We start from the raw sequence: 8,034 nt of genomic DNA on the forward strand, positions 1-8,034 counted from the left end.
GTTTACTGTCTGTGATTCAGTTTCCCAGGAGGAAGATGGAAGAGSAGCTCCTTCAGACCAATGCTATTTAGTACCCATTGTGAGCTAAGACATAATGGCTTTGTGTCAGCACTCTCTGGAAAGACCATAAACTTGTCTGGACTCTTCCTTTGTGGTTATCCATAAGCAGGGCAATGAACAGGATRGAAAAAGATTTTCCAAAAAGAAAGGCCTCCAGGTTTCAGAAAAGTCTGAGTTATTTGTACACTCAAATAATCTATTTGCATAAATCAGTAATATTGACTCCTCCTGACATTTCCTGGCTTTAGGAGCTGCATTCCATCGGGATAGAAAGCAGATACAAATCTGTCTTTAAAGGATCCCAAACATCCAGGCTGGATCTGGACACTGTTCTGATGAGAACTTCATTGAAAAATCTGTGGGGCTGATTCCATAAAGGCTCTGTAGGCAGCTCTGAACCGGAATCAGGAAGTTTAGGTTCTGCTCCAAAGCTGCTCTTGTTATACGTCCCTGTTGCTATACCACACATGTGCAAAGTGCAAACTTCAGATTATTCTCAAACCTGGGTTCTTTACTAAAAATGTTAACCCAGTAGCCATAAAAAATAAGTACTATTCCATATCAAGTGCATCCATTCTTGTATTGTAGTACTTCCCAGCAGCCACACTCACCTATTTTAACTCCTGAGCCTCTTCCAGAAAGCTAATTCTAGACAGCTTAKGGAAAAGGGGAACAAAAGCTTTTCRCCACTGGGGGTARTTCTATGAGAAGAGATTCCTGAATTTAATTACAAGCAATGTCYAGAATCTAGAACAATGCCAAATGTTCATCTCCACAGAGGAATGAAAAATCTTATTAGAGCGATATGAAATACTGACTACAAACACCTTGTATTTTCTTCTGTATTTGTCWGGGCAAACTTAACTGAAGCCTTACACAGCAGCTACATTTTTTGGTAGGAATTTGTAACCATACTCTATTGATGAATTACCTATTATAAGAAGAAATAAACCAGAACTATTTTCAGTTGAACCATAAGCCTTTGATAGTGCATTACTAAAAARCTGTATACATTTTTTATATAGCATTTAAAATAAAAAGGTAAGGATTTTTTTTGTTATTTTGGAGGCAAGAAACTTTGTAATTTACTTTTTGCAAATTGTTTTCATTAGCTGTAAACAAGATTTTCATAGYCATGCATTTAATTATACAGAAAATTTGATTAGAATAGGATTAAAATACATTTCTAGAACACAGTTCTTCCATGAAGTTGGCTTTAAGGTTTCTTTTACTCACTGCACAGAATAAACAACATAAACAAWATTTTAGATTAGTARCTTTGAAGATTTTATTGATATAAACTACCTTTATTAGATGCAAAGTATCAAAAAWTTTGCTCTGAATAATAAAAAGCAATTTAATTTGTTCGTAAACCAATTAGTTCTTAGCAAGTGGTAACAGTCAAGGGGGAAATAACATAATAACTAATAACAGATTAGGGTTTAACTCTTGCGTGCTTTTTTGGGGAATGTTTTAATTCACAAGAGATGAATGCAGAAAGAGATTTGCTTTGAAAATGGTAAGATGAGGTAATCTGTGCTGAAGTCTTTATCTTCAGCTGTACATCAAATGTAGAAATGTTTTTCCTTGAGGACTGTTGGGCATAGATGGCCAGGTCTGAAGGAGCAGCAGCTCCCAGTTTGGTAAACATTTCACTTCAAGGATTCTTTCAGCAAATGAAGGGATGCTACAGGCACAGCAAGTCAGAAAGGCTCCTAAGGCAGGAGCTGTCAGCAGAGCTGGCTGAGTGGCTGTGTGAGTCAGATGCTGTGTGCACATTTCCCTCTGCTCCATGTAACCGGTGGCGATGTCCAGCCACGTCCAGAAACATCCGGAGGGAGGAACAACAGGGGCAGGTATTGCCAGTGGCTGCACACAAAGCAGTTTGTGTTTYCACTGTCTCTTCACACAGAACTGCTTCTCCCTGCTGTGCCAAGACTTTCCTTTTTTCTCCCCACCTGCCCTCAAAGCTAAAATTCATCTCCTCTCTTTGATTATTGCCATCTGTTTTGCTGCGATCTCCATCAGGGTGTGCAAAATAATTACCAGGCTCATTTTCTGCTGGTCTGAAAATATAAGTGGTTTCTCCCAGCATGTTGAGGATTCCTCTGTCCTGTGGAGTTCAACTGCTTTTATTTTGTTATTTGCCAGGCCCTGGCAAGAAATTAATGAAGCCTTCTTTGCTCAAGKTTTCAGCTGGAGTGAATATTTAAAGAATTCTGATCATGCTGAATAAAACTCAGTCTTCTCTCTGAAGATTTTCTTCTCTTTTATTTCCTTGTGTATTCAGAGGCCTCTTGGTCAACTTTTCCATCTGTCTCTGTGAGTTTCTGAKGCTGGTAATGCTTGGAATTTGGAGCTAGAGTGGACACCTTAGAGGGAAGAAGACTGAGCCTCTTTCTGGAGAAGATTATTGCAATTTTCATTTGGAGTGTTTTGACCAACAGTTGTAAAACTGCCAGCTACAACACATGTTCAATTTCTTTCAGGTCAGGGTCACTGTGAATATGTATCATGATGTTCTCCTTCTTAAGGGGAAAAAGAAAAGATTGTGGGATACAGAAGGACAAATTTTGCGTAAGTGCTTCTGTAGAGGTGAAGGGCTACTACAGCATTTCAATATGACTCATTTTATTAGTCAAAAGCCTCCAGCAGGATGGACTGCTATGAACAGCAAAATGTCTGAAGTAAAAGGTTTCCGAAATGAAATGGTTCAGCATTGCAAACAAAACTTTTCTTATAAACTGTCTCCAKTTGATAAAAAGTTGTTGGAATATGTGCAGTTGGTGTGTACATATGTAGCACAAAGAACATAACAAGGGTTCCACAGAAATACTACAAGACCTAAATATTAAACCGCTCATCACCGTTGCAAGAATACAAGAAATTCAAAGCCTGAAATGACACTTTATTTGAGATCAGCAAAGAAGGACCCAGTATGGCCTACTTAACTTGGTGCAGAATAAATTTTAATTTTGGATTAATCTCTCTGGGAATAGATTTTTAAATTCTCTCTAGCATCTGTGATTTGCATTAATATATGCAAAGCATTGTAACAGCATGCTCCATCCAAAAGCAGTTCTCTTCAAAATTAAATGCTGCATTTTGAGAAAGTGAATTATCTTTTGTTTTAATAAAAACCCCTGAACTTTTTTTTTAACCCACAGTAGTCTAGTTTTTACAGMAAAATGCACAAAGCATTTAGAAATACCAAAGTTTTGTTTTGCCTGCTATTAAATRGATTATTCCTTCACAATGTGTGCACATATGCTGGTTACATTGGAGTGYAATTGAGAGTATCTGTATCTGTGTGTGTGTCCATATGTTACTCATACGTATTTACACTTATTCTGTGTAAGTGGCAGATCATGTTATTCTTTCCTTAATAAATCTGATTTTCAATCCTGAGTTTGCTACTTAGACTATTTAGGACAATTTCCTGCTGATTTCACTGAGAGTTTTGCTCAGTTGTATCTGAATAGGAAGTTAGTGCTGTCTTCAAATTCTGAGTGACTGTGACTTGTTTCTTGTGGGCTTCAGAGAGCAGATACTTCATTTGCTCAGCACTGGTCAGGCTGCACCTTAAATCCTGGGCTAAGTTCTGGATCCATCACTACAGGAAGGAAATTGAGGTGCAGGAGCATGGCCAGAGAAGGGCAGTGGAGCTGGATAAGGGTCTGCAGCACAAGTTTGATGAGGGATGATTGATAGACCTGGGGTTGTTCAGTCTGGAGAAAAGGAAGCTCAGGGGACACCTTGTCACTCTCTACAACTCCCTGCAAGGAGGGTGCAGCCAGGTAGGAGTTGCTCTCTTCTCCCAATAACAAATGATAGGGCMAGAGGAGATGGCCACAAGTTGCATTAGAGGAGATTTAGATTGGATAACGGGAAAAATTTATTCCCTGAAAGGGTGTTCAGGCATTGGAACAGGCTRCACAGGGAAATGGTGGAACCAGCATCCCTGAAATAGTTAAAAACCCCCGTGTGAATGTGGCACCTGAGGACACGGTTTCATGGTGACATGGCAGTGCTACGTTAATTGTTGGACTCAATGGAGGTCTTTTCCAAAGGGAACTGTTCTATGATTCCATAATTGTTTCACATTTTCCGATATCCATAAGCTTGTATGGAAATTATCCCAGTTCATGTTTTGTTTTTTTTTTTGGATTTCAGCATATGGTCAGCTTGTATGTTGCTGTGGATTTCTGTATCATGAAGAAGTATTAAAAAAATATTTCAAAGACCTCGTGGAGACAGTGCCCTGCTTTTCTTTTGTCTGTTTAAGTATTTTTTTCAGATTTGAATCTGTCTTAASTGCATAGATATCCTTAAAGGTCAGAAGAATGGCCATTTGGAAAGGTAAAATGCTCTATTTAAGGCTATATCACTTTCCTTTGCATCTTTTTGATTGTTGAGTTTCTTTTCTGTGACTGAAGGATTCGTAGTCATCTTAACATTTCCCATACTAAGCTTCATGAAAGAGCCCCACGGCCTGTAATTAATGAGAAATGCTATAAATGTCACCACTTTGCTCATGAAACAGTTCTATTTTTACTTGATTCTTGACATTCAGATTCATTAGCATGCTGACGTGTGTTTTACAACATTTCTTGTTTTACAGCTAACGCAGCCTCTCAACTGTGCAGGCTAAATGACAAATACCTTTTCATGGATTGGACAAATGCAGCTTAGATTCTCTGAGGTCTATCACATTTTCTTTGTCATCAGAWTACTGGGACTTTTGCAGTCACTCTGTCTATCAGTTTAAATTCATCCCTCTTCTGGTGTTGTAGTTGCTGGAAATCTGTGACAGAAATCAGACCAATTCTCCCCAATTTCAGATGTGGRCATGACACGGCCTTCTTCTCACAAGAGAGAGGTGCATAAGGCACTGTAACCTCTGGACAYAGAGAGCAACACCAGAACTTAAAARCTCAGTTTTCAACACCTTTTGTTTTCTTGGTCCTAGTTGCCAGTGCAGATGCTTTCATAGARGAATTTGGAAAGTGCAAGTACAGAAATGTACTTAGAGTTTTTGTGTCTTTCATCATCAAATTGTAATTATTGAAAAAAAAAATCTGGGACTATTGGTCATGGTCTGATGTCTAATGACTAATGAATGATAAATGCTTCATTAGACTAATTAAAGAGTGAAACAATCTGGACAGGGTTTTAGAAATCATTCACATTCAAARTCACTCATTCCTGTGATTTTTTTCCTTCTGTTTACTTACTGTGTTTCTCTCATAAAGGTTTTTAACTCCTGTTRTGCCAGTTTGCCCACAGATTACATATTTTTTTAAAAAAAATCAGTTTTCTGCAACAGCTAATGGTTGATCTTCCCTTCCTCTTGTCTATTTGCWGCGTAGGCTCATCAGGTTTCTAAAGCAATGCTTTTTTGGTTTCACATTTTAAATTTGGTGTCCTCTCATTTTACATGATCAGATAAACTGTGCTGTTTCTTCTCTTACAGATAATGGGAAAAGAAAGATTGCATTTGTATTTGAAATCCTGGCTGAGACAGACACATTAGCAATTCACCTGGCGTAAGGATAATATCTATAATTGGAGTACTGTTGCCATCTCATATTTAGAAATAAAAGTGTGAGGGAGGTTCCAGTGCCAATGCCCTCCTAGGGGCTGTTCTGTGGTGGGTCTGTGACTTTGCAAACAATAATATCAAATAAAGAGTCCTTGAAGGTGAGGAGATGAGTGCAAGGTACACAAAAAGGGACTTGTAGCGGCCCAGAGAAAACAAGACTGTTCCTGATCAGTATATTTAGAGAGATTTTTTTTTCCAAAAAATGTTGAAGGGGATCAMTCAAACATCTGAGCTCCTTAAACATGCTGCTTTCATCTTAAGTAGCTTCTCTAYGATGAGATAATGGTGTACTAGCTCTGAAATGTAGAACATGAATATGCTCTTGATACAGCTATTTTTATAAAGAACCACATAATTTTTTCCTATTCTAAAAGGATGTGTTAAACCCTTCAAAACTCAACATCTTTTAAGATGACATTTTAAACTATTCAATCAGCTGAAAAGTTGTTTTCAACRGAACTTATGGTTTGAAGCACAAGAACAATGCAATGTATTCATAAATAACTTGCTGCCATTGCTTAATCTGGTAGTGATTTCCATGCAGAAGGTTTCTCTCTGTTCATAGTGTGCATTTCTAATTCCTTTTCTGTTAGAGGAGGAAAAATAAGCTATTTTGACTCAGAAAGTATTTTAAATGGTCACACRAATCCATACTGTGCTTCCAACTAGTGTTGCTAATTTTGAATGGTTTTTTTTCATCATTTGCTCTTTATGAAAAAGCAAAGATTCCAACATGAGTTTCATTACTTGATTTGTCAGAATTTCATGTAGTGACAATAAATCTGGTAAAATAATAGTGCCTGACACTCATCTGGGAGGGGGGGCTGAAGAAGGGGGCTTTTTTTCCTAAATTGTCCCACCTTCAGTTTTTGTCAGTGGGGGTCTTCTAATATTTTCCATCCTTCTCTCTGTTTTCCCTATTCAGCCAGTGGAATAGAAAATAAACCAAAAAGGCAAACCAAARCACAAGCAAACGTGTGTTTCCTGCAGCCCAGCTGCCAGTGTTTKGGAGGGACCAAGGCAGGGACAAAAGTGTGTGTGTGTGTGTGAGGATGCTGAGTGCTGCTGGATTTGTGAAGAGCTGTGCAGGGATGCAGGATGCACATCCAAAGGAAACCGGTGTCTTCGAGTTCTGTTTCTTTAGGTTTCTTCTGTATCTGGTTTTCTCCTAGCAGTTCCTGGAGAAGTCTGGTGCTGGTTGTTGCCAGCCCCCCGCAACTTTTTTCGAAGGAAACAAAAAGCCTTGAGATACTCGGTAACACTCTGCTTTCTGACGGCTGCAATTCTGATGTTTAWTTTCAGAGAAACTTTATAGACAATAAAATGTTTTCCTCGGAAGTCAGCGAGAATATTTGCTTTATTTAGGACAGCCACTAGAGGGAGGACTGATAATGTGTTAACGCTGACGACATTTAAGTTGCATTGGTAGCACTCGTGTCAATCTGCGGCACTAAGTAAAGATTTGGGCTCCTGCCTCTTTTGGAAGCCCTGTCACGTACTAAATCAGGAATCAGAGGGTTTCTCAGTGCTCTGGAMAGACTATGGACAAAATGGTTTTGAAGCAAGGCCGATGTTTCCTTTCTAACCCACATAAGGGCATTGTTGAAAGACTGCACTGAAGAGCATTTTCAATGATAAAATGAGCTTTAATTGCCATCAGGAATGACTTAGGGATGGAATGTAAAAGATTTTTTCTTGGTGGGTAAGATTTGTATGTCAAACTGTTGCCCTTCAGATCTCTAAAAGCAATTTTTTAAAGCTGAACTTAGAATTTATAATTATGTTGGCAGTTACATATTTGGGGTTTTTTTCTCTTCAAGACGGAAAATAATTTCTAGTTGGAAGAGAGAAAATAGATAAAAATCTTTCTTTTCTTTTGAATTTGATTTTTTTTTTTAAGCAAACAGCTTAATATTATTATGCTGTGGATGAAAAAGCAAGACATTTTCTGAAGAGTGCCCAGACTGAGGAGGGGACTTAGGGACTGCAATGCCTGAGTTTTTATGTTTGTTGTGTGTGCATCCAGCCCTGTGGGAAAGCTGACAATCAGTGTGGGATACCTACACTCTGCATACAGATAGGGGAAGAAATTATGCGTTCAAACAGGAGCTGTAAAAATTTGGGCAGTGAGTAGGAACCAGTTAGCACAGGTTGTCATCTGTTTGGTGTTGGTGGGAATGCACATGAGCAGCTGTCACAGTAACTCTTTTTCTCACTTGGTTGAAAACCTTTTACATCTTTGGAAAGAGTTACTTACGTGAATCAATTTTTATTTCACTCTCATATTTCTTTCCGATCCCTCCATCCTTTGGTGGTTGTGTGAAATGTGATTTATGTACCCACAGCTATAATGCCTGTTTGAGTGTTTTCTG

The sequence above is a fragment of the Malurus melanocephalus genome, unplaced genomic scaffold (genome assembly GCF_030028575.1).
Source record: "Malurus melanocephalus ecotype Western Australia unplaced genomic scaffold, MMel_1.1 scaffold_83, whole genome shotgun sequence".
Lineage (NCBI taxonomy): Eukaryota > Metazoa > Chordata > Aves > Passeriformes > Maluridae > Malurus > Malurus melanocephalus.